The following is a 23,667-nucleotide window of genomic DNA, read 5'->3' on the forward strand; positions in this document are numbered from 1 at the left end:
GCCGTGGTGGTAGCAGCTCGGATGCTCAGAATTCTATGAGCGTCAGAGCTGTTATCACCGTGGCTAAAATCCAGGGGAGGGGTTAGTTTGTGATGACATATTCCATACTAGGCGAAGGTGTTTTCTGTGTTCTGTGTGTTCGAAAGACATGGTTTTCTGTTAGGATTGATGGTGTAGGATTGATCTGTACTAGTCTGGCTCGTTTAGTTTTACAATAATAATAATAATAACAACTTTATTTTTGTATACCGCAATATCACAAACAGTTCAGAGTGGGTTACAATGTAAGAGACTGTACATATACAGCGAAGATACAATGTAAGGGAATGTACTATGCAGTTGAGAGCAAATTACAATGCAGGGACTGTACATATTTAGCATAGGTGTTAGTACTGCGGAAAGCAAAGCAGAATTACAGTGCAGGAGTCTGTACATCTACAGCAGCGATATTTATACAGTGAAAGAAACGGTAAGAGAGAGATCGAGGGAGGAGAGGTGGAAGGGTTTGGTTATTTGGAGGGGAGGGGTTCGAGAAATTTATCATAGAGGTAAGATTTGAGAGATTTCCTGAAGTATGAGTAAGATGGGGCAGATGAGATTAGGGTGGTCAGGCAATCTGTCCATCTGCCAGCTTGGAATGAGAGAGTTCTATTAAGGAATCTTTTGTAGGTGCATCCCTTTAGGGATGGGTAGGTAAACAGATAGGCATTGCGTGTGTGAGTGGTACCTGGGAACGCAAAGTGGTGAGAGAGATATATCGGGGACAAGCCAGTTAGGGTTTTGAAGCAGAGGCAGGCGAATTTGAAGATGATTCTTGCTTCTAATGGCAACCAGTGAAGTTTTCTGTAGTAAGGGCTGATATGGTCTGATTTTTTGAGGCCATAGATTAGGCGGACGGCGGTGTTTTGAATGAGTCTTAGATGTTTGATGGTTTTCTTGTAGGAGCCCAAATATATAATATTACAGTAATCCAGGGTGCTTAAGATTAGGGATTGGACCAGCAGTCTGAAGGAGAGGAAGTCAAAGTAATGTTTGATGGTGCGGAGTTTCCAGAGGGTATGAAAACATTTTTTGACCTGGGCATTGGTGTGGTATTCGAAGGTCAAGCAGCAGTCTAGGATGACTCCAAGGATTTTGATGGTGGGATTAATAGGGTAAGTTAGACCGTTGAATTGTAGGGTGGTGGTCGTTAATTTGTGGTTGGGACTTGCAAGGAAGAGTTTAGTCTTTTCTGGATTTAGTTTCAGTTTGGACCGAGTTGTCCAGTGTTCAACCATAGTGAGTACTGATGAGATGTGCTGTTCTGTTTCTTGTGATAATGAGGAGATGGGGATGAAAACTGTAATGTCATCTGCATAAATGTAGGATTTCAGTTTTCGGCCTGACAACATGTGTCCCAGTGATGCCATGTAGATATTGAATAGGGAACGTGATGGGGAGAGCCTTGTGGTACTCCACAGGGGTTGGACCAGGTATGGGAGTAGGCTCCCTCATTGTGTACTTGGTAGGTGCGGTTTTTTAGGAAGCCTGTGAGCCAGGTGTATTGATGTTGTACTGATCACTGCAGTATGTAAGATGCTGCCTTTTCCTAGGTACTCATGTGTGACATGTGGCTTGTTACTAAAAATCATATTTTTTGTACAGATGGGGGGTGCCAAAAAATGATGGGCCCCGGGTGTCACATATGCTAGGTACGCCACTGGAGAGCTCTGTCCCTTTTGTGCAAAAACAAAACTTAGAAAAAAGATAGTCTTTACATTCAGACTAGAGCAATAATGGCTACAAACTTCTGTTCTGATCACAGTCTTTAAGCTTTAAAAGTTTCTCCTGTATCAATGCATACTCTTTGCAATAACAAATACAAATAATGGCATTCTCTAAATTAACTGATTTCCATAGCTTCTAACAGCTCACCTTGTGGAGTCAGCTTCTCTGGAACTTCCATCTGCTTCTCCTGGCTTCAGAGCTCTGCTTGGGACAGCTGGACAGGTTCATCAGCCTCTGCCATTTCTATATCACTTGCCACAAAAGAGACAATGTCCAAACACAGAACAGTCTTTCCCCATTAGTCGATGGGATGCAAGACAACTAGGAATTCTCTTCTTCGCTTCTTTGCTTCCTTTCTCCTCCAAATGTTCAGTTAAACTTTACAAGTTCAGACCTGAACTCCTGCAGTTTAGTTTTTTATTTGTTTGGGTTTTTTTTTTTTTTTGCAGCTTCTCTCCTCATGCACAGGTGACATATATGGGCCAATCAGGACCTGACCACTAGGTGATTGTCGGACACCCAGAAGAATAGTAAATAGACTTGTTGATAAATCCTCTGGTCGGACAGAAAGGCCTGCCAAGATGATAACAGAACAAGATGGAGTTCACAGCAATGCCTGTGAAGCTCGCTCCTCCAAATATTCACTGTAACAAGTGATGCTGACCAGAAGTAGATGACTTTGGCTGTGAACACACAGCATGTAAACAATTAAAAGGCAGGGTTTGTAATGTCTTTGGAGAAAAATATGATTCATGGCCTAAGCAAGGCCTAAAGCTTCCAAAAGGTAAGCAGGGATAATTCTACACCCCCAAATCTGATAACCTAGTACCTAAAGAGTAGGGTTACCATATGGCTCCAGAAAAATGAGGATGGATTGAGACATCCAGGTTTTACTTCCATTGCTTTCAATGGAAATAAAATCCAGATATCTCAATCAGTCTTCTTTTTTCTGGAGCTGTATGGTAATCCTATCAAAGAGGACAAATAAATATTATAAATCAAAAGGGAAAGGGGTGCTCCAAGATTGAGAAAGTGTATTGTCAAATAATACCTGGTAAGAACAAGAAATCAAGAAACCATTGAAAAATACAGCCAGTGATTCCCATGGAATCCAAGCATTGAAGTAATTTGCTATGATCAAGGTCAAAGGCACAGCTAAGATCAAACTGTAAGATTAAAGCCCCCAATCCCCTACTAAAGAGTGCATATATGTGGTCAAGTAGAGATGCCAGCATTGTTTTCGTACTATGTAAAGGTTTGAAACCAAATTGTGAACTGTGCAGTAGATCAAATTGTTCCACATAATTTGTTAATTGAAGAGAAATCAGACCTTCCAAAAGTTAAATTAAAAAAGGAATGGAGGCTATTTTAGAGAATGACATGGTGACAAAATTCATCACCGTTCCCGTTCCCGCAGATAACCGCGGTAAACAATCTTCATGTCATTCTTTAAGGCGAGAGGGAAGAATCAGAGTATGAATGGCCACCACCACTGACCTTCAAGCTTTGCTTTGAAGAATGCTGGTGTAGAAGGACTGAGGTTGAAATAGACACTAGAAAATGACATAGGATTATTTCCCGCGGTTATCCGCGGAGGCGGGAACGGTGATGAATTTTGTCACCGTGTCATTCTCTACTGGGTCAGACCATAGAAACATAGAAACATAGAAGATGACGGCAGAAAAGGGCTACAGCCCATCAAGTCTGCCCACTCTGCTTACCCACCCCCTGTCTATGCCCTAATGACCCAATTTTCTTATCTTGACCCTCGTAGGGATCCCACTGGGTATCCCATTTATTCTTAAAGTCTGGCTTGCTGTCTGTCTCGATCACCTGCACTGGAAGCTTGTTCCAATGATCAACCACTCTCTCTGTGAAGAAATACTTTCTGGTGTCGCCATGAAATTTTCCGCCCCTGAGTTTGAGCGGGTGCCCTCTTGTGGCCGAGGGTCCATCAAGCTCGGTAGCCCATTCTCACAGTGGCCAATCCAGGTCACTAGTACCTGGCCATAACTCAAAGAGTAGAACAATCCATGCTACTGATCCAGGGCAAGTTGTAAGCTGAGTAGAAGTTAATGTTCTTGATCTGTGGAGGAACTGACTTCTGGGGACCCATATAATACTTGGGGACACTAACCTAACAATACAGAGCCCTGCATCTGACTGAGCATTTTCAGTATGCTAGTATTCTATAACAGAAAGTAGGTGCCTACTTTTCTCTATAGAACAGGCTTAAAATAGGTGTCATAACCAATGCCTATAGTGGGCTACTTATAGAATTATTTTCCACATGTATAAGTGGTACCACTTGCACATGCAAATGGAACATTTTGGATTAAGTAATTGTCTTCCTAATCAAACAGTTTGCAATTGGAGGTTGCTTCAAATACTAGGGAGGTAAGTAAAATCCCCCTCCGAAGCTGTTCTGCAATCCATAGGTTTCCCGAGAATTATGAGAGTGAGAACAGGTGTATGTGCCAACATGGAAATTTGAGCTATATGTTTATTGCCATTCAAAAATATAAAATGCATGTGTATTGTAAAAGTCTGTCCAAACTATGTCCAGAGCACACTTTTACATTTCTGTATCCTGAGCATATGCCTGAGTAGTCCATGTTTTAAAATTGGTGCTTATAGAAATATGGCAATTTACAAGTGTTAATGTTTTTTGCAAAAACTAATGGCACATAAGCCTTCCAAAACTGCCTCTATAGGTCTCTGTTTTACTCAAAGTTAACATTAATTAGTGTACAGAAGAGCTCATCTGTTTAACTAGACCTGACACACTTTAATTACCACTATCAAAGAGCTTTCCACTTATTCCCCATTACATCAACTCCTGCTAACAGGAAAATTAGAATTTCCTTAAACCGACATATCAGCTTAACACATTGGTGCACTGTCATTGCATTTCCTCATGAGAAACCAGATCTACTTTATAATCCATAACTCCCAAGGTTTGCTTTGGAAGGATTCCTATGTATTTCTGAAGACATTTTTGTATAAAGCTGGATAATTTCAAAAGGAACTCTAAATACAAAGTGCTTTCTCAGACATGCAATGCAAATCATTAAAAATTAAAAGGTAGCTATCGATGGCTTAGTTAGAACATCGGAGGCTTTTGAGCAAATTTATTGTGGCCTCCCCCTATATAATAATCTATATATCTTCTCCCTCCTATCTCAAATAGGCTGCGGACAGTGGTTTCTATATGCTGCCAGTGGCAGAACTAGAAGCCTTCCCTCTCTCACAAAACACATCAGAGGGAAGGCTTCTGGATCATCCACGGGCAGCGTATAGAAACCTCTGCCCTTGACCTTTTCTCAATAGCAAGTGTGACTGCATTGAATTAGGCAAGTCTATCTGACTACATGCCTTAGCTGGACAGCTGATGAAAATCAGCTGTGACCAGCTATGTTGCCTAACATAGCCAATCACTGGGCTGGCTGGGCTGGATATCTCTTGCTGAATGTCAGTGGATAGCCAGCCAAACAGGACTTCGCCGGCTGGGAGCCATTCCCAGCCAGCTAAATCTCGTGGAATATTGGGGTTATGACTTTGAAGCAAGAATACTATTTAAATTCTACTGCATATTATTTAAATCCATAAATGTTGACAGCCCAGCCTACTTGAACAACGGCTTAATCCAAACTACCACAACCAGCCACAGGAGAACCCAGACACCACAACCAGACACAGGAGAACCCAGACACCATTCACATACCCTCCAATCAGAGACATCAAATGAAAAAAAAAAACTGTACGATGGCCTACTAGCCACACAGGCAGCAAAACTAGACCACCAACTCTCCAATCTACTAATCGCGACCCCAGACTACAAAACTTTCAGAAAAGAAATAAAACCCTGCTATTTATGTATGAAACATTTCAATCCTCTGAAGCAACCTGCTCTACTCTGTAACACCTCTGGACATGTCCAGAAATCCTCTTTTCTGTAATTCTGAAATCCTCTTCTGTAATCCGCCTTGAACCACAAGGTAATGGCGGAATAAAAATCACTAATGTAATGTAATAACTGATCCATTTAGAACCATACTTGATATTTGTGCATTTTGACTTAGGTGGATAAATTATCTGCTGAGAGACTAAATATGATCACCGCTTACCTGTGTTTCAAGAGATAATGTGGTGTCTAAATGAACACCGATGATCTTTGTCCTCAGATTGAGTTCCATTTACGATTACCGTCTGTTGCTTCCTAACCTAGTCACTTTAGGATCCATACCACGAGCACTCTGTTTATTTATAAATTTTCCATGCAGAACTATGTCAAAGCTTTTGCTAAAGTCTAAATGCACCACTCCAGTGGTCTCCTTCGATCCACTTTATAAAATAGTCATGTATTCAAGGCCCAAATTAAGTGCACATGTAGTTCTAAGTCAGTGCATGTTCATGTATGCCTCGTGTGCTGTTATTGCAGGTGCAGGGACATTTCCAAAATGGCATGCTGGGTGAAAAAAGTTAATTTTAAAGACAAGGACATCCTTCTCCTGGCCAGGTTCTTCTAAGGATGGCTGTTTCAAGTCTCTGGATAGAGAAGGGACTCAGCCAGAATGTGCAAGACCTGAGAAAAGCCAAGTGGATTATTAGTGATGGGCTGTCATTTGAAATAAATGTCATCGTCCAACAATAGAGGGCCCTCTTCTTAAAAAGTGCACACTATCTCCTAGATTCTATATATGGAACCAGGAATTGCATGCCAAATCTGTGTGCATGCCCAAGATGCGTGTGCAAATTGAGTAACAGGCCAATAAACATCAATAATTGAATGCTAATAACCAATTATTTATGTTAATGCATTTTCACATATATAACCCGTGGTTTATACATGATTTTACTTTTTTTTTTTCAAGAGGTGTGGGATATACACAAATGCAGGTTATACATGAATTCATTTACAAATTGGTGCTTTCCAATAGGAGTAATATAGAATTTTACTGTTTATTGCAATAAATGCAACACGGGTGCAACGTATATATGAATATACTTACAAAATTGTCTTTTTTTCTGCAGGGTATACATTAGTGAAAATACGGTAATTGGCAATCATTAAAATTTGCATGCATCTAGCTGTCTTCATACAATAGATCTTCCCAACCCGGTTCTAGACATAGCAGCAGAGAGAACCTGGAGCTAACGCCTAATCAATGAAAACAAATCAAAATCAACATCTGATATTAAATGTGAAGGGCAGGTCCTCAGTTTTTACAGCTTGCCTCGGGAATCCTCCCTCAAAGCACTGCTAACCACAATAGTACACCCATAAGGGGATCACCCTTGAGACATTCCCGGACCTTGCCTCAATATGAAAAATCAATGTGAAAACTAATAGTGCATGATGATAAAGGTGCTTGAAAAGGTTTGTTCCGCTGCCAGAATTCTTGCCTATGCCGCAAATGGCAACAAAATCAAAAGTCATAACTTTGCTGGATTTTAAGCATATTAGAGCGCAGTACTTATCTGTTTGGATGCAATCAAAAGTGTACCATAAATGATTTCACGTGCTGCAGAAATCCAAATAATCCGCGTGCTGTATAAGTCCAACAGGGCTCTGAACTAGGTGTTTAACTTCTTGCACCATTTATAGAATAAGGGCCTAAAGCCTCTAAGTATAAAACGGGCTTTAGAATTTAGTGAATGATATTTCTCTCAGAGCACATTAAAGGTGCATTAAGCTCTAACGCTGCTTGATGAATTCTCCCCTTAAATCATCTTAATAGACAGCATAGGGTGTGAATGGAGATGGAACATATAGATAGATAAGACAGTAGTAAGTGACTAGTCTAGGAAAGATTACATATAAAATCAGAAAAGATGCAAGAAAATGTATAATCAAGCCTTGCTACAGTATATGCAATTGTTGTTAGTCCTTGTATGTGTGACTTGTTAGTTGATTCTTCCATTAAAGGTTTAGAAGAAGAGCCAAATTTTTGTTTGCTTCCTGTAATAGTGGTAGTCTTGCATTAATCCAGGGATGAGCAACCATACGTGCAAACTTCTCAGAACCCGAATGTGCCCAACTCTATGCTTTTGTTCTATTCTGCATAGACTATTGTAACACACTACTAGTGGGCCTGCCTACCAAAACTCTCTCTTGCCTCCAAAGGGTGCAAAATGCTACAATCCACCTTCTGAAAAACCTAGGCATCTGTGATCATGTTACCCCTGCATTAGCTTCCATGCACTGGCTGCCCTTTCTAAAACACTGCGCCTTCAAGGTCCTGGTCCTCGCTTTCAAAACCTTCCATGAAACGATTCTGTACTATATGAAAACTAAACTACAAATCTACTTCCCAAAGCGACCGCTGAGGTCGCAAGGAGAAAAATGACTGACCATACCTCCTGGCCGCTCCCTCAAAACTGCAACAGCCCGCAAACGTTCCTACTCATATTTCATACCCAAACTATGGTACACCATGCCCCCATCTGTTAGATCACTAGATTGACTCTGGAACTTCAGGAAGGCCATGAAAACCTTCCTCTTTACAAACCCAGCGCCTTAAAGTCATTCATCCAGAAATGTCATTCAGTCAACGCACCTATGCCACCTAATCTCACCAGAAGCTACTTAGTGCTTATGTTTTATTGTCATGTCTATATTGTAATTTATGTAAATTATGTCATCTATGTCTTGTCTCAATTATTATGGATGTACTTTGTAACCCTTTGGGAGGATGGGCTAAAAAATTGAATAAATAAATATATCAAGCACTATACAAATGTCAGTGCTATCCTTGGCGGGTTGCAACATTATAGATTGTCAGAACAAGAAATGCACAGAGTTCCATACGAGTAGACCATCTGTGATAAATAAGTAAATATTTAACTAAAAATGATGAAAACAAACTGCTAGATAGCTATTCTGAAAATATGTGCGAGGTATGTTATTTTAAATTGCCCCAAACTCTGGTTAATGATGTTCTCTGTGTATACTTCTCATGTTCTCACGGGCCAAATAACATTGAATAGCAGGCTACATTTGGAGCTCAGTCCTCAGGTTACCCACCCCTGTGTTAAGCAAAGTCATTCAGGGAGTGCTACTATGTGTAAAACTCATTGCTAGGTGTCACTCAGGGAGTGCTACTATGAAGAAGGCTCATTGCCAGATGTCATATTGTATGATTTCCTTTGGAAAGGGTGTGGTTAGGGATATTACATAGGAAGACCTTAGTGACCTTTGAGGTGTGTAGAGGAAGATCCTTTTCTTGAAGCTCTTGGCCCTTACCTTTAAGGGCCTTGAAGATTAGGTAGAGTTTAAATTCATTCCCAATGAAGTTCTGCAGGAATGGTGTGATGTGATAATGTCACAGTCTTTCATCAGTCAAGCTACAATATTCAGAATCAATTGGAGCTGGTACAAACTCTATGTAATGGCAACAATATAGAGTGCATTATAGTAATCCAGTCTTGATATTATCATGGTGTGAACTGCTGTGACTTTTCTCAGTGTATGGAGAGAGACAGTATCGTTGTTGCAGAAGATAGAGGCATTTCTGAAGGTTACTTATATGTGGGGGATTAGCATATGTGTTGATACTCCTCAGTGGCAAAGCGAGGGTAGGAGGTGCCTGGGAAGTTGCACCCTCACACCCTCTTCTCCACTATATGTGCGCTTTCACTTTCCCCAATGCCTTTTTGACTTCGCTGGTGCAAGCAGCATCTTCAACTTGTTGACTGTGCCAGCCCCGGCTCTCCCTCTGACATCACTTCCTGGTCCTGCAACCAGGAAGTGAGTTCAGAGGGAGAGTTGAGGCCTGCGCGAGGAGCAGGTTGAAGACTTAATCACCACAAACTTTTCATATATCTCCACTTTCTTCTATCTATCATTTAAGTGATAATGTGGAACACCTGTTGGATATGATTTTCCTCTTTGCAGATGATACTAAAATCTGCAAAATGGTAGACACCCTGGACGGTATGGTTTAGCATCAGAAGAGATGTAGCAAAGTTTGAGGAATAGTCTAGAATTTGGCATCTAAGATTTATACTAAAAATTGCAGGATCATGCATTAGGGCAGCATAAACCTATTTAGGAGGTGGTAAATGGTCCCATGTTAATTCTGAGTTAGTCGATTAGGGCAAAGTAATTGTAACTTGCATGTTAGCTCATGATTCCACACCCACTCTCTGCTCCTGATGAAAAAATTCAGAAAAATTCAATAATGCAGAAATGGGCAAACTAATACAACCTCCTCCCCCCTCTCAATATAGTCCTGTTCTGTGTATTAGCCAAAGATTAAGAGGATCATTTTCAAAAAAACATACACATCCAAAAGGCAGCATAAATCAACACTTGGATGTCTTACTAGTCAAAATGTCCAAGAGGGCATTTTCAAAACTGGCTTTTTAGATGTCTTTCTGGTCATTTTCTTTCCACTACGTCTAAATCTTAAGGAGATGTGTCAGAAGTGTGCTTTGGGTGGGATTAGGACTTGGACATTTTACAGTGATAAAATGTTCAGGGCACAATTTGGGCATTTTGGGCTACACATGGTTTTTAAAATGAATAACAGTCAAAAAGGTGCCCAAACTGACCAAATGACCACTGGAGGGCTGAACCTATGGCCCTTACACACTCTCCCATTGCTCACTGACCCTCTCCCACCCCCCCCAAACATCTGCATGAAACAGTACTTATCTGTCTCTATTACAGCTACAGATACTAGTAGAACAACAAGCAGGTCTCTAGAGTAGCATGGTGGGCAGTGCAGTGGACTGCAGAGAAAGGAACATAGGCCCATAAGCCACCCTAACTAGTACATTTGCGGTGAAAAGTGTGAACCCACGAAAAACCCACTGTACTGCCATATAGGTGACACCTGCAGGCATAAGGGCTATTGGAGTGGTATACAAGTGGCTACAGTAGGTTTTGGGGGAGTTTTGGAGGGCTCACCATGTAAAGTATAGGGGTTCTGGTAAGATGTATACCTGGCACTCTTAGGGTTCCTTTTACAAAGGTGCGTTAAGGCCTTAACATGCGGAATAGCGCGCGCTAAAATGCCACGCACGCTAGCCGCTACCACTTCCTCTTGAGCAGGTGGTAGTTTTTCGGGTAGCATGCACTAATCCGGTGCGTACGCTAAAAATGCTAGCACACCTTTGTAAAAGGAGCCCTTAATATGAAGTTCATAGCATGCCCCCTAACGTGACCTAGCATGTCTGTGTGGCCAGTCCATTAAAAGCGCTGGTCCTTTTTACATGCAAATGGCATGTTTTGGACATTTTTAATTTGGACTTTTAATGGCAAAAAAATTAGACTTCTGGCTGGATAAAACATTGCTGGGTCATTTAAAAAAAAAAAAAAAAATACATCTTGTGGGTTCAAAAATGGACATTTTCTCCATCCAATTTTTGGTAATTTTTCTCCAAACGTCCAAAGTCAGACTTAGACATCCTATCAAAAATGTTCCACCACGTGCTTAAGGCCTGATTCTATATATGGCACCAAAAATATTGGCGCCAACTAGAATGGTGCTTAACACGTTTCTACAAGCTATACATATGTTTTATAAAATCAAACTTGTCACTTGTTTGCATTACATGACTTAGGTGTACCCATTTAGGCCAGCTAAAACCAATCCTAAATGCCACGCCTAAGTTGTGTGCACATTGGCCCTGATTCTATATATGACAACTACGTTAAGCATTGCTAGGTGCCTTAATTGCAGTCACCTAGTGATGCCTAATTTTGGGATCCACACCTATTTTTTTTTTTTTTAATTTGACTTAAACCACACTGGCCTAATGGACTGGTGCCCATGTCTAGGACACCTAGCGATACATAAGTCCGCTTAGACACTGCTAGGCATGGTTCTATAAATGGCATTTAGCAGTTGATTGAGAACCTTAAATGTAGGCGCCATTAGGCACTGTTTATAGAATCCAGCCCATCGGACATATTCTATAACAATGCACATAACTCTTAGGAATGCCTATGATCCACTCCTGGCCATGATCATTTTCAAAACTTGCCAACCGCATCTGGTGCATACTTTTTTTTATAGACTTGTGCTTTCTAAGTTGTGCATTTAACTTTTAATTAGTGTCAATTAGCATGAAGGTGTTAATTAGCAATTATTGGCACTAGTTAGGCCAATTAACAACCTTATGCGCCATATACAGAATTTGGGGGGTAAAGGCTCTTTTGGTAAAAGGGTCTCTTAATACGAGTACACTTCCCCCTCCATATTTGCAAATTCTGTATCTACGGATTCGCTTATTCACGGTTTTAAATTAAAAAAATTATTTTCATTTTTTGGGCTATTTTAAGCCCTGTAAGCCCTCCCCCCTTAAGCCTTGCCTGGTGATCTAGCGGGTTTTCAGGGCAGGAGCGATCTTCCCATGCTCCTGCCCCGTGCAGATCGCTCACAGGAAATGGCTCGAGAGACTATGGGAGCTCAAGGCAGCCATTTCCTGTGAGACATCTGCACGGGGCAGGAGTGTGAGAAGATCGCTCCTGCCTGAAAACCCGCTAGACCACCAGATAAGGCTTAAAGAGGGGCTGTCAGGGCTTAAAATAGCCAGGGTAAGCGGGGGTTAGGGGCAGAACTGGCCTGAATATTATTCGCGTTTTTTAAATATTTACAGGCCGGCTCTGCCCCTAAATCCCGCAAATACGGAGGGGGGAAGTGTATGTATCTTTGGAAGAAAGGGGGGAGATGGTAGATATGTTGGAAATATTTAATATATCAGTGAATTTAAATGCATAGGAGGTAGCTCTCTTTCAACTGAAAAGAAGCTCTGGAATGAGGGGTTCATAGGATGAAGGTGAAAGAGAATAGACGCAGCAGTAATCTAAGGAAATATTTATGCAAAAGATGATGGATTTTTTTAACAGCCTCCCAGAGGAAGTGGTGGAGGCAAAAACTACATCTGAACTCAAGAAAACATGGAACAAGTATAGAGAATCTGTGAGGGCGAGGAAGTGCTTGTAGAGCTTAGTAGCTACTACAGACCAGATAAACCAGGGATCTCAAAGTCCCTCCTTGAGGGCCACAATCCAGTGGGGTTTTCAGGATTTCCCCAATGAATATGCATGAGATCTATGTGCATGCACTGCTTTCAATGCATATTCATTGGAGAAATCCTGAAAACCCGACTGGATTGTGGCCCTCAAGGAGGGATTTTGAGATCCCTGGGATAAACCATATGCCATCCAATATTCAAAGCAGCCACCCAACTGCTGATATTCAGTGGCACTTAACCAGGCAGTGCCAATGACTATTGGCTTGGACCGCCCTATGAAAGTTGGTGGATCATGGGTGGTATGGGGAAGAGCCAGGAGTATGCAAATGCTGGCAATATTCATTGCTAGCAACCGCATAGCTAACCTGGCCAATTAACTATGCGAGTTCTGGCAATGAATATCGGCCATAACCTGTATAACGCCAAAACCTTTCAGATGATCTCTGATCTCCTTCTGCTTCTGATCCCTCCTTGACACTGGACCTTTCCACTCCCTTCCCAATCCACGTAACCTCCCTTACCCCAAACCACTCTCCCAACATGCAATTTAGCTCCCCACCCCCTCAAGCCGGCCTACTTACAATCGCACTCACTCCTGCTTCTAGTGGATGTCATTGCTAAATGATTGACACAACCTCTAGTGGCAGACTCACAGTACTTAGGCATAGACAAGATAACCAGTCTATTTTTAAAACCTTATATCATACATCTCAAATATCTAATTTTAATCAGTCCTTACTTATAGGACCTAATTTTCATTTTATTCTTCTTTTCTTTTCTTTCCTTTCTTTTTTTTGCTTATCTTTCACTCTTTGCCCCCCTGATATGTTACTCATAAATGTTCTCTTTCTGCTTTAACGATTGTAGTTCACCCCTCTTTCCTTTTGTATCTGTACTGAATTTTTTATGTAAGCATTATTTTGTAATAAATTGTTGTAAAGTTTTTCCTCTATTTTAATTTGTAATATGCTTTGAAATATTTGACATTGCGTGCACATCAAATTTTAATAAAACTTGAAACTTATTAAATGGGAGTGATGGTAGACACAACATTGAAGGCATCGGCGCAGTGCGCCACAGCCTCAAGGAAAGCAAACAAAATGTTGGGTATCATTAAGAAAGGTATCACGACCAGGACGAAGGAAGTCATCCTGCCACTGTATCGTGCAATGGTGCGCCCGCACCTGGAGTACTGTGTCCAGTACTGGTCGCCGTACCTCAAGAAGGACATGGCGGTACTTGAGAGAGTCCAGAGAAGAGCAACTAAGCTAATAAAGGGTATGGGGGACCTCCCATATACTGACAGACTGAAAAAGCTGGGTCTTTTCTCGCTGGAAAAGCAACGACTTAGAGGAGACATGATAGAAACCTTCAAGATCATGAAGGGCATAGAAAAAGTGGATAGGGACATATTTTTCAAACTATGGGGAACCACAAGCACAAGGGGACACTCAGAGAAATTGAAAGGGGAGAGGTTTAGAACAAACGCCAGGAAATTCTTTTTCACCCAGAGGGTGGTGGATACATGGAACGCGCTACCGGAGGATGTAATAAGCAGAAGCACGCTACAGGGCTTCAAAGAAGGTCTGGACAGGTACCTGGAGGACAAAGGGATAGAGGGGTACAGATAAGAGTAGAGGTAAGGTTATAGGGATAGGATTAGAGGTAATTTATAAAATTAGTCAGAGACCACTGTTCAGGCAGTGGGCCTGATGGGCCGCCGCGGGAGCGGACCGCTGGGCGAGATGGACCTTTGGTCTGCCCCAGCGGAGGCAACTTCTTATGTTCTTATGTCCTCTTTTTAGAGAACTGTCTGGGTATCCGGATATCTTTCTAACCTGTAAGGAGTTTGTCTGGATTTTCGGCTTGGGGCTGTGTCTGGGAGGGCCTCCAAGCATGCACAGATATGACATGATGATGTGACATCTCATCCGCGCATGCTCAGAGGCCCTTCCAGACACAGCCACGAGCTTAAGAGGAGGGGCTGGGACAGAACAGGGTGTTGCTGGGGGCAGGGCCACGTGTCTGGATTTTTACTTTGTGAAATCTGGTAACCCTAACAGTACTTCCCTGCCAGCTGAATATTATCCCCTTGGTATTTCTCTGTCATCATTTTCTCTGTTTCTATATCCATACATATATTTCATTCTGGATTATTTTCAGGCTATATCTTCTTCCTACTAATGAAACTCAAACATGATTGAGTTTCATTAGTAGGAAGAAGATATAGCCTGAAAATAATCCAGGATAATTCAGCCTCTCATATTCCTCAATTTTCCCCCCTATTTTCAGTATTATTTTCTTATTCATTCACGGCCTCATCATTACATTGGTTCTCTTCTCTTCTTTTTCCAGTCTTTGAGGTGGGGCGGATCCTTGAATATGATTCCTCAAGTTCTCTAAACTCAAGATAGCAGTAATGAGGCCTGGTTGTTTTTTCTAGATGTAGGAGACAATGTTTATATAGTATAAATCATATGTATTTTCAGACCTTCAATTATTTTTCCTGCAATGAGTGACTGGATCAGTAGAGCTTTGAAATTTGGTTATATGTTCAACCAAACAGAAAAGATTACATGATACATTTATCTACTGTACTTTGAGACTATACATTAATTTATAATAGCCAGTTGGTGGTATGAACTAATGCTGTTTTGTAAAACTTCCTTTGTTAAACTCTAATTTGTAGTGTAAGTTGGGAAGGAATAATGCATGTCATAATGTACTGCAATCTGACAACTTTATATAATTATTTTCAAAATACATTACCATGAAAAGAGCTAAGCTACCCTCTATATAACATGTAAAGAACAGAAAATGAATTTTGTTAAAGAAAATTGCTAAGTAAACCGTTTCCTTGGGTCATTGGGAAAGCTACTATGAATAGTAGCATAATTGACTGACCATTTTGCAGTTATTGCTATTCTTACATATACCTGTATGATTATAAATAATACGTACAGTGCTGTAATCATTTAATAGCACTGCCATATGACAATAAGTCTTGATTACTGTGAGATAAATGAGATCAGAGGTTACATTGTAATGTGCTACAAAATGAATGCTTTGAGCAAATTCGTATTGCACAGTAATGAAGGGTCTTTGCATGGATACATGTTAAGCCAAGAAAAATAAAATAATGGATCTGCAGAGGGAGAAAATGTGTGTTTGTATGTGTGGCAGGGTGTCCAGATTTTTTGCTTGTTTGCTGATATCTGAACTTTTTTGTTTGTTTTCTTTATACATTCATGTCAAAAGATGTTTAATAGCTGTTAGAACTGTTTAGCACTTGCAAACTGACTTTGTGCTTTTGTTCATATATTATATTTTTAATATGTTATATTTTTTAATTGATGTTGTCTAAACTAAATTGTTTTAAAGCATGATAATGAACCAAATGCACTTTAACTAACACACATCCCTTTAATATTCCTTTAGTTTCAGTAGCCTAGACAACTTATAATTTTCTCTGCACTGATGTGAGAATTTATGACAGGGAGCTTTAAAGAAAAATGGATATTACATGCAATGCTATATTTACTTGGTGCTAGGGTCTACCTTAGGAGTCAGCACCCAAGAAAAAGATCTATGTGTCCAAGGCACAATTAGTTCTTCAGTAGGTCCTAGGCACCTATGTACACTGGACCCGCCTGGTCCTGCCCTCCCTGGTCCTGGGTCCTCCATAGCCCTGCCCCCTCTGTGTCCCTGTCCCCCATGGCCCTACTCTCTTCCTGCCCCTGCCCCCCCCATGTACCCCTACCACGAGCGTGTACCTCCGGACCTGTCTCTAGATGTCCAAGTAGCACCTCCTCCTTTCTTCTTCATTATTCGTTATCAGTCTTTAAAAAGCTGTGGACAGCATGTAGAAATGATAAATAGTAGTAGTAGTCATCTGCCTATGGCTGACCTGGAAGCCCTCCCAGCATCAGAGGAAAGACTTCTGGGTCAGCTGCAGGCAGCATGTAGGAAACGCTGCTCACGGCCTTTTGAAGACTGAAAGTTCGGCTGCACTGAATAATGAAGAAGGCAGGAGGAGGCAGTACTTGGACATCTGGAGATGGGCCCGGAGGCAGGTAAGCTGATGTCAGTGGAGCAAGGTGCGCATCGGCCCCCTTGAACTCTCCGGGCATGAGGCACATGCCTACTTGGCCTACCCTTTAATCTGGCTCTGTATGTGTCATCATAGATACTATGCTGAAATCTTCTGCCCAATGTGCAGTGGTGGCCAAGAAAGCAGTCAGGATGCCAGTATTATATTTAAAATCCTATATGGGATTTTTTTTCTCCATTGGTTACTTTTTCGTTTAACTCTCATCAGCCTTGATCCTCTAGGGGAATTCACAAATTTAAATTAGCCTTCCCTTCTATTAGGGGAATCAAAGCTTTAGGTAGGATCTGTCATTCTGTGGCTTTATCCCTTATAAAAATTTGGAATGATCTTCCTACAGAAATTAGACTTCTTCCTTCTCTGATAATCTTTTGGAAAACTTTAAAGACTTATCTATTTCAGAAATTTTTAACTGACAAATAAGGGATCACAATAGTGCCCCCAGTGCCTCCGTCCCGTGTCCATGGTGCCCCCAGTGCCTCATTCCCATGTCCATATTGACCCCAATGCCTCTGTCCCGTGTCCATAGTGCCCCCATTCTCAAGGCATTTCTGGAGTAATGGGGAAGCTTCTGCTTATCCTATCAGCAACAGCAGCAGTGACAAAACAAAGGTAAAGCTGTTGTGGGTCTATTCACTTCCTCCTTGCTGCTACCAGACCTGCTGCCCAGCCTGCCCTTTGACATAATTTCCAGTTCTGGGGCAGAGCTGGCAGCTGCATGGAGGAAGAGAATAGAGTTGTGATGGCTTTACCTTTCTTTTGCCTCTGCTGCTACTGCTGTTATTCTTTGGTGGCAGCAGAGGCAGTGTCTGGTGGGAGGGGTAGCTGGATGCAGGAAGGGAGATCATGAATAGAAGGGAGAGAGTGGGACAGACATGCTGGATGGAAAGGGAAGGGGACAGACATGCTAGATGATGGAAATAGGGGGAGATACATGCTGGAGGGAAAGGGAGGGGCAGGTACGTTAGATGGGAAAGAGAGGGGGGACAGGCATGCTTAATGGAATGGACGGGAGACAGGTACACTGGATGGAAAGGTAGGGGGACAGACATGCTGAATGAGGGAGACAGACACACTGGATGGAAAGGGAGGGGAACAGATGCTGGATAGAAGGGAAGAGGGACAGACATGCTGAATGAGGAAGACAGGGAGACAAAGATGCTGGATGGAAGGGGAGGGAACAGATGCTGGATAGAAGGGAAGAGGGACAGACATGCTGAATGAGGAAGACAGGGAGACAAAGTTGCTGGATGGAAGGGGAGGGGAACAGATGCTGGATAGAAGGGAAGAGGGACAGACATGCTGAATAAGGAAGACAGGGGGACAGACACGCTGGATGGAAGGGGAAGGGAACAGACTGTCGCCCACCAGGCCTCTGGACCGGACAGCAGAGGGCACTGGTGGGGACTAGACTCGGATAGCCTTGGGATAGCCAACCCGCTGCACCTGGACAGGGGAGGAGATCTGGCTCTCTAAGCTGTAGAGCCTGGCTCTCTCCATACTGCTTTTTTAGGGACTATATTAAAATAACAGCCTTCTCTTTAAAGGCAGTAAACCTTGTTGGCTTAGAAATAAACCTTTCCTGAGGTGTACTTTGTGTGTGGCTAGGTAACCAGTCCCTGATTGTTCAGCTTCACTGCCTGGGGAGTAGCCAGCTAATTCCTGACTATGACTACTGACCTGGTCAGCTCTTCTGGTAAGGGAATGTAAGTCCCTGATGCTGCATTCTCTTGGGAATAAGCCAGCACTGGTGCTGAGTTGGTCACAAGACATAGACAGGTTGGATGTAGGAGGGGAGAGGAGGCAGAATCTGGATAAAAGGCATGGGGGCATGGGGGCATGGAGGCATGGGGGACACACAGGCTGAGCCTGGATAGAAGTGTGTGTGTAGGGGGTGGGGGGAGAGGACAGGTACTGGATGGAAGTGGTGACTGAGAGGAGAGAGAATGAAAGGGGGCAGACGCTGAATGGAAGGGGAAGAAAGAGGGCCAGAAAGAAGGCACACACTGGATAGAAGAGGGAAAGAGGGAGCAAATGCTGAATTGGGGGAGGGAGAAAGAAGATTGAAGACGTGATATAGGATAGCTAAAATGAGGGAAATAAATGTCTTGTTCTGTATGCCATTTCCAATGACCTGCATTTGTTATGTATGTTATCAAGTTAGAAAACTGTAATAATAAAATGTCCATATCAAAATTTCTTCTGAACAATCCGAAACTATCCATATAAAAAGGTGCTAGATTCGATGACAGGGCAGATTTAAAACAATTGTCCGGACAGCAGAAATATTCAGCCATTTTGCAGCAGGGGCATAGCCAGACACCCAATTTTGGGTGAGCTAAAGCCCCAAGTGTCTGGACACGAGAACTCTTTCCCCTGCCTGGCATCTCTTCTCTCTCCCCACCCCCCACCCCCACCGCCCTAGCATCTCTTCATTTCTCTCCATAAACCACTGGTACCTTTTAAATCCTCTAGTGTTGGGCTGGCAACAAGCAGTGACTCATACCACCTGCTTGCACCCTAAGCTTCCAGCTTGTGCTTTCTCTATGCCATGATATACGTATTCTGAGTAAGAAGATCCACTCAGGTCCAGGGCAGGATTAAATCTTCGAGGGCCCCTAGGCACCCAAGTACACTGGGCCTCCTGGCCCCGCCCACACCCCATTTATCTGTTTTCTTATTTACTTCTTTATTTCCCCTTGTATTTCTTTTTTTTATTATTCAAAACAAAGATTAGCATACCAGTGCACAGTTTTTCTTCTATGCAACCCTCAAACATTTCTGAACAAATCCCCCTTCCTTCCCTTCCCTTCCCACCTACTTACCCAGGACTTTAACTCTGAACCCTTTCCACACATATATAAAAGTGTTCAAATATATTGTAATAGATGTATGATATTATCTGGATTATAATACTTTAAATAGCTTTTTTCTGCATACTTTCAAAAAAGACGCCTCAGCCCCACCACTCCACCGCCTATAGTATTTTACACAGCGGGAAGCATATTGTGGCGCTGTTTAGAGTGCTGCGGCTGCTGACAAATGCTGGAGGGAGGTTTTTCGATTATCTCACGGTGGGAGGGTCAGCGGGGAGGGCCCAGGGAGATGGTGATGATGCTGGGGGTTGGGCCCAGGAAGATGACTGCTTTGAATCCAGTGAGGGTGAGGGAGATGCCGCAAAGGCCCTAAAGCACTGCACTGGCGGGCCCCCCTGACCTCTTCAGGCCCTAGGCCCATGCCTACTGGGCCTATCCTTTAATCTAGCCCTGCTTGGGTCACTGTCTTGATGGGTGTTGTTGGGCCCCATCACCACCACTTTCAGCTGCTGGCTGTGCATCAAGATCCATGAAGGACGATGACACAGGCATCTGGATGTCCTCATACTCTTCCATACTGGAAATGGATGGCTCAATGGTTTCAATTTTCTATGGTCCTTGGTTCACCACCCTCTCTGGCCCACCTGCCTACAGATCCTCATTTGCTATCATGGTTGCTATGTGGGCACAGCTTTGCTGTGAGTTCTTCCCCCATTTGGCCTTCAGCTGTTGGTAACAGCAGAAAATACTCCATTGTGGCATATAGATTTTGGTGCGGTATAACAACCATTAGACAACATATATACCTATTGCATGGCTACTTAGCAATTGTACTAAATCTGTATTTGAGTGTCTCATGTGTATGTCCAGGCAGCAACTTTAATTTTTCATATAATCCATTTCTTAAACTGCTCAGCCACAAAGAAAAACCAACACTAACCTAGGCTAATATATGGGAGAAGCCAAGGAAAGAAATTAAAGGTTTTGCGAAGGCCTCAGGCCTTACTACAACACTATTATCTTCAAGAAAATAAGCTGACCAGACCACTGGGATCCTGCCATAAACTTGTTAAAACACATGCCTATCTTTGAAATGTAATTCTTTTTAGGTAACCTTCTCGATTTCCCCTAATTCAAGCCATCCTTTCCAAAGGTAATAGCCTTCTCCTAAAAAAGAGTATTGTGGTATTTAGGTCCTCCCCCAACCCCCCAGCCATTTGGTTTTTTTTCTCAGCCCTCCTCTATCCTGTTTTTCCTTCAGATATAACAGAGTCCGTACCATCACCTGCTGTCTTAAAATGATATACAAAAAAAGAATCAATTACAACATTGTAAATGAGCAACTGCCTTACTGTCTGTGGATTGTTGTCCAGCTGGAAAGAAAAAAGATCAAAGATGAGAATAGGAATGTTTATTGGTTTGACTTGATTCGCATTTGGACATTATGAATAGGTGTTATCTCTATCTAGAAACCTATATAAGCTTCTAGCCCTGGGTGAGTAAGTGGGCTTGCTCTCACAGATACAGTGCATTCTGTGTTGGGAAATAACTCCTCCTGTCTTGTCAGGTGCATTGTATTAGTGTGCTTCTCTTTGTAAAGTCCTGTCATTTATCATCTAACCGCTGCCTCTTATGCATTCTGAGAGTCTTGTAAACTACCACCAGAATATTAGACGTGTTTGCTGTATATCCTCCTTTTTTTTATATAACTTTCCTCTGTATTGAATGAGAATATTCTAACAGAATAAAGTGGAATTACTGACTGTGATATCATGGTTCTGTGTTGACAGGTAATGGATAATCTCTTGTGACCATGGATTGTCCCCAGCAGAAAAGTACCTCCAGGTGGATTAGTGGCAAGGTCATGTACTGTTATTGCTAACAGGACTTCAAGACAGTAAGCAAGGAAGTCTTGTTCTTTCCTCTCTTTTTCCTTTTTATATTTGCAGGTATAAATCTATGTATTATATCTAGTAACCCTTTAGAACAGGGGTCTCAAAGTTCCTCCTTGAGGGCCGCAATCCAGTCGGGTTTTCAGGATTTCCTTAATGAATATTGTCGCACACCCGGTATTGGCTAGTCAGAATGGCTACCGGGTGCTGCGCACAAATACAGTTCCTGGACGTGCCTTCCCGAATTGAAAGGCCCTGCTGGTGATACTAAAGTCAAATAAACACAAAATGCTCAGGATGCTTCAGCTTTTAAAGATAGCACACTTTATTTACCACAGTCACTGTGCTCAAGTCCATATCCAAAAGGAAAAGAAAAACAAAAGAAAGCTCGGTAGTTCAGCTTAGTTTACAGCTAAACCTGAGCAGCCCTTTCCTCAGGGTAAGTCTTTCTTAGGTAGTCTTTATTATGCAATTCAAAAGTCAGTTTGTTTTCACAAGCACGCTGTGTTAGCCTGAGAGTAACACAGGCTTTTCCCCCTTTTAAGCCAGCAAAGCTGACGGGGGTGGGGAGTTGCTGAATCCACTTATTTAGCTTGCCAGAAAATGGCCCCTCTATCCCGACCTAGGATCTTTGTGGATTCAGACCCCACAACTCCCACTGCACCACAATCAGCAGCTAACTTGGCCTTATCACAAAAAAGGCAAACCAAAATATTCCAAACACAGTTCACAGTCCTTCAAAGAACAAAAAGGTTTCTTCAGGGTGAGACTTGATAAGAATTCTCACACACACAGTCCCAGCCAGCACAAGTCCCAGGTGCCTCAAAACACAAATCAGGTTTGTCAGAGGAGAACAAACATAACAAAAACAACTTAGCTCTCTCTCCTGCAGTCTTCTCAATTGTCACAGGCAATGTCCATTGCTTCTTCAGGTAAGCTTGCAAAAGGGCAATTACTCAGGTCCTCCATTTCTATCTCGTTCCCTTGCTGAGACATGGAAGCAGCACCAGGACATGAGTCTTCTTCCCAGGTTGGATCCAGACTGCCTCTTCCCAGCTTGGACTGCTGGTTATGACCAGGTTTGAGAAAGACACGCCCTGCTCTAAAAGGAGAATGGGTTGGCTTTTGCTGAGCCTTGTGGTGTTGCTCAATTAGTCTCAGGAGCTGTGTGCTAGCTTGATTAGGAGCCTGCCTACCAGAGTGCTTTTTAACAGGGACTGTTCTAGGTTCAGGGAAGTTTTTAAACTCATTCTGCTTCCCCTCCCCCCAGGGCTCCTGCTCTTGGGCAATCTCCTCAGAGCTAGAATCCTGTTCCCCACTTCTAGCACTGCTGCTGCATTGATCAGCCCTTTTAAAGATCAGGGGTTTTTGTGCTTTCACAGGCACAAACCTGACCTCAGTAGCAGGTTTGTGACATACCCCCACCTTTGGTTGATGACTGTCCTCAGGCATTAAAGGGGGTTCAGGGATCTCCTGTATTCTAGACAACTCATCAATATCGCTTACGTGTTTTATTATTTTTCTTCCCTAGTGGTCCGGGTGGTGGCTCAGGGTCCCCAAAATCATCGGGCCACTGTAACACCGGGGTCCCATACCTAGCTTCCAAGGCTATGGTAGCATCATTTTCCACATTTTCCAACCCCTCCACCCGCTTCACCAGGGCAGTCATTACGTTCGCTATTCCTCCCAATTCCTTTCCTTCATTTGGGCCATTTGCTGTCTCATCTCGCTTATTCCCTTTTCTACTTCTTTAAAGGTTTCTATAACCTGCCCAAATTGTTGATTATGTTGTTCCAGTTGGTCTTTCTGGGTCTGTTGTTGCTTGACCCACCCTTCTGTCTTACCATGTTTGTTGGCTAACTCCTCACATAATAGCCTTACCTCCCCAACACTCTGTTTCACTCCCTTCTGTTGTGCTTGGTCTTCTGCCATTTGAACTTTCACCTGACTTATTTGTGAGTTCATCTGAGCTAACAGCTTTCTCAATTTTTCCGACTCCTGTTGACATTGTGCCAGCATTTCCGCTCCCAATTTCTCTGCAGAACTCTCGGGGGGGTCCTTTGAAGGGAGGGAATTGGCTTCTGCCTGCAACTTCAGC

The sequence above is a fragment of the Geotrypetes seraphini genome, chromosome 9 (assembly GCF_902459505.1).
Source record: "Geotrypetes seraphini chromosome 9, aGeoSer1.1, whole genome shotgun sequence".
Classification (NCBI taxonomy): domain Eukaryota; kingdom Metazoa; phylum Chordata; class Amphibia; order Gymnophiona; family Dermophiidae; genus Geotrypetes; species Geotrypetes seraphini.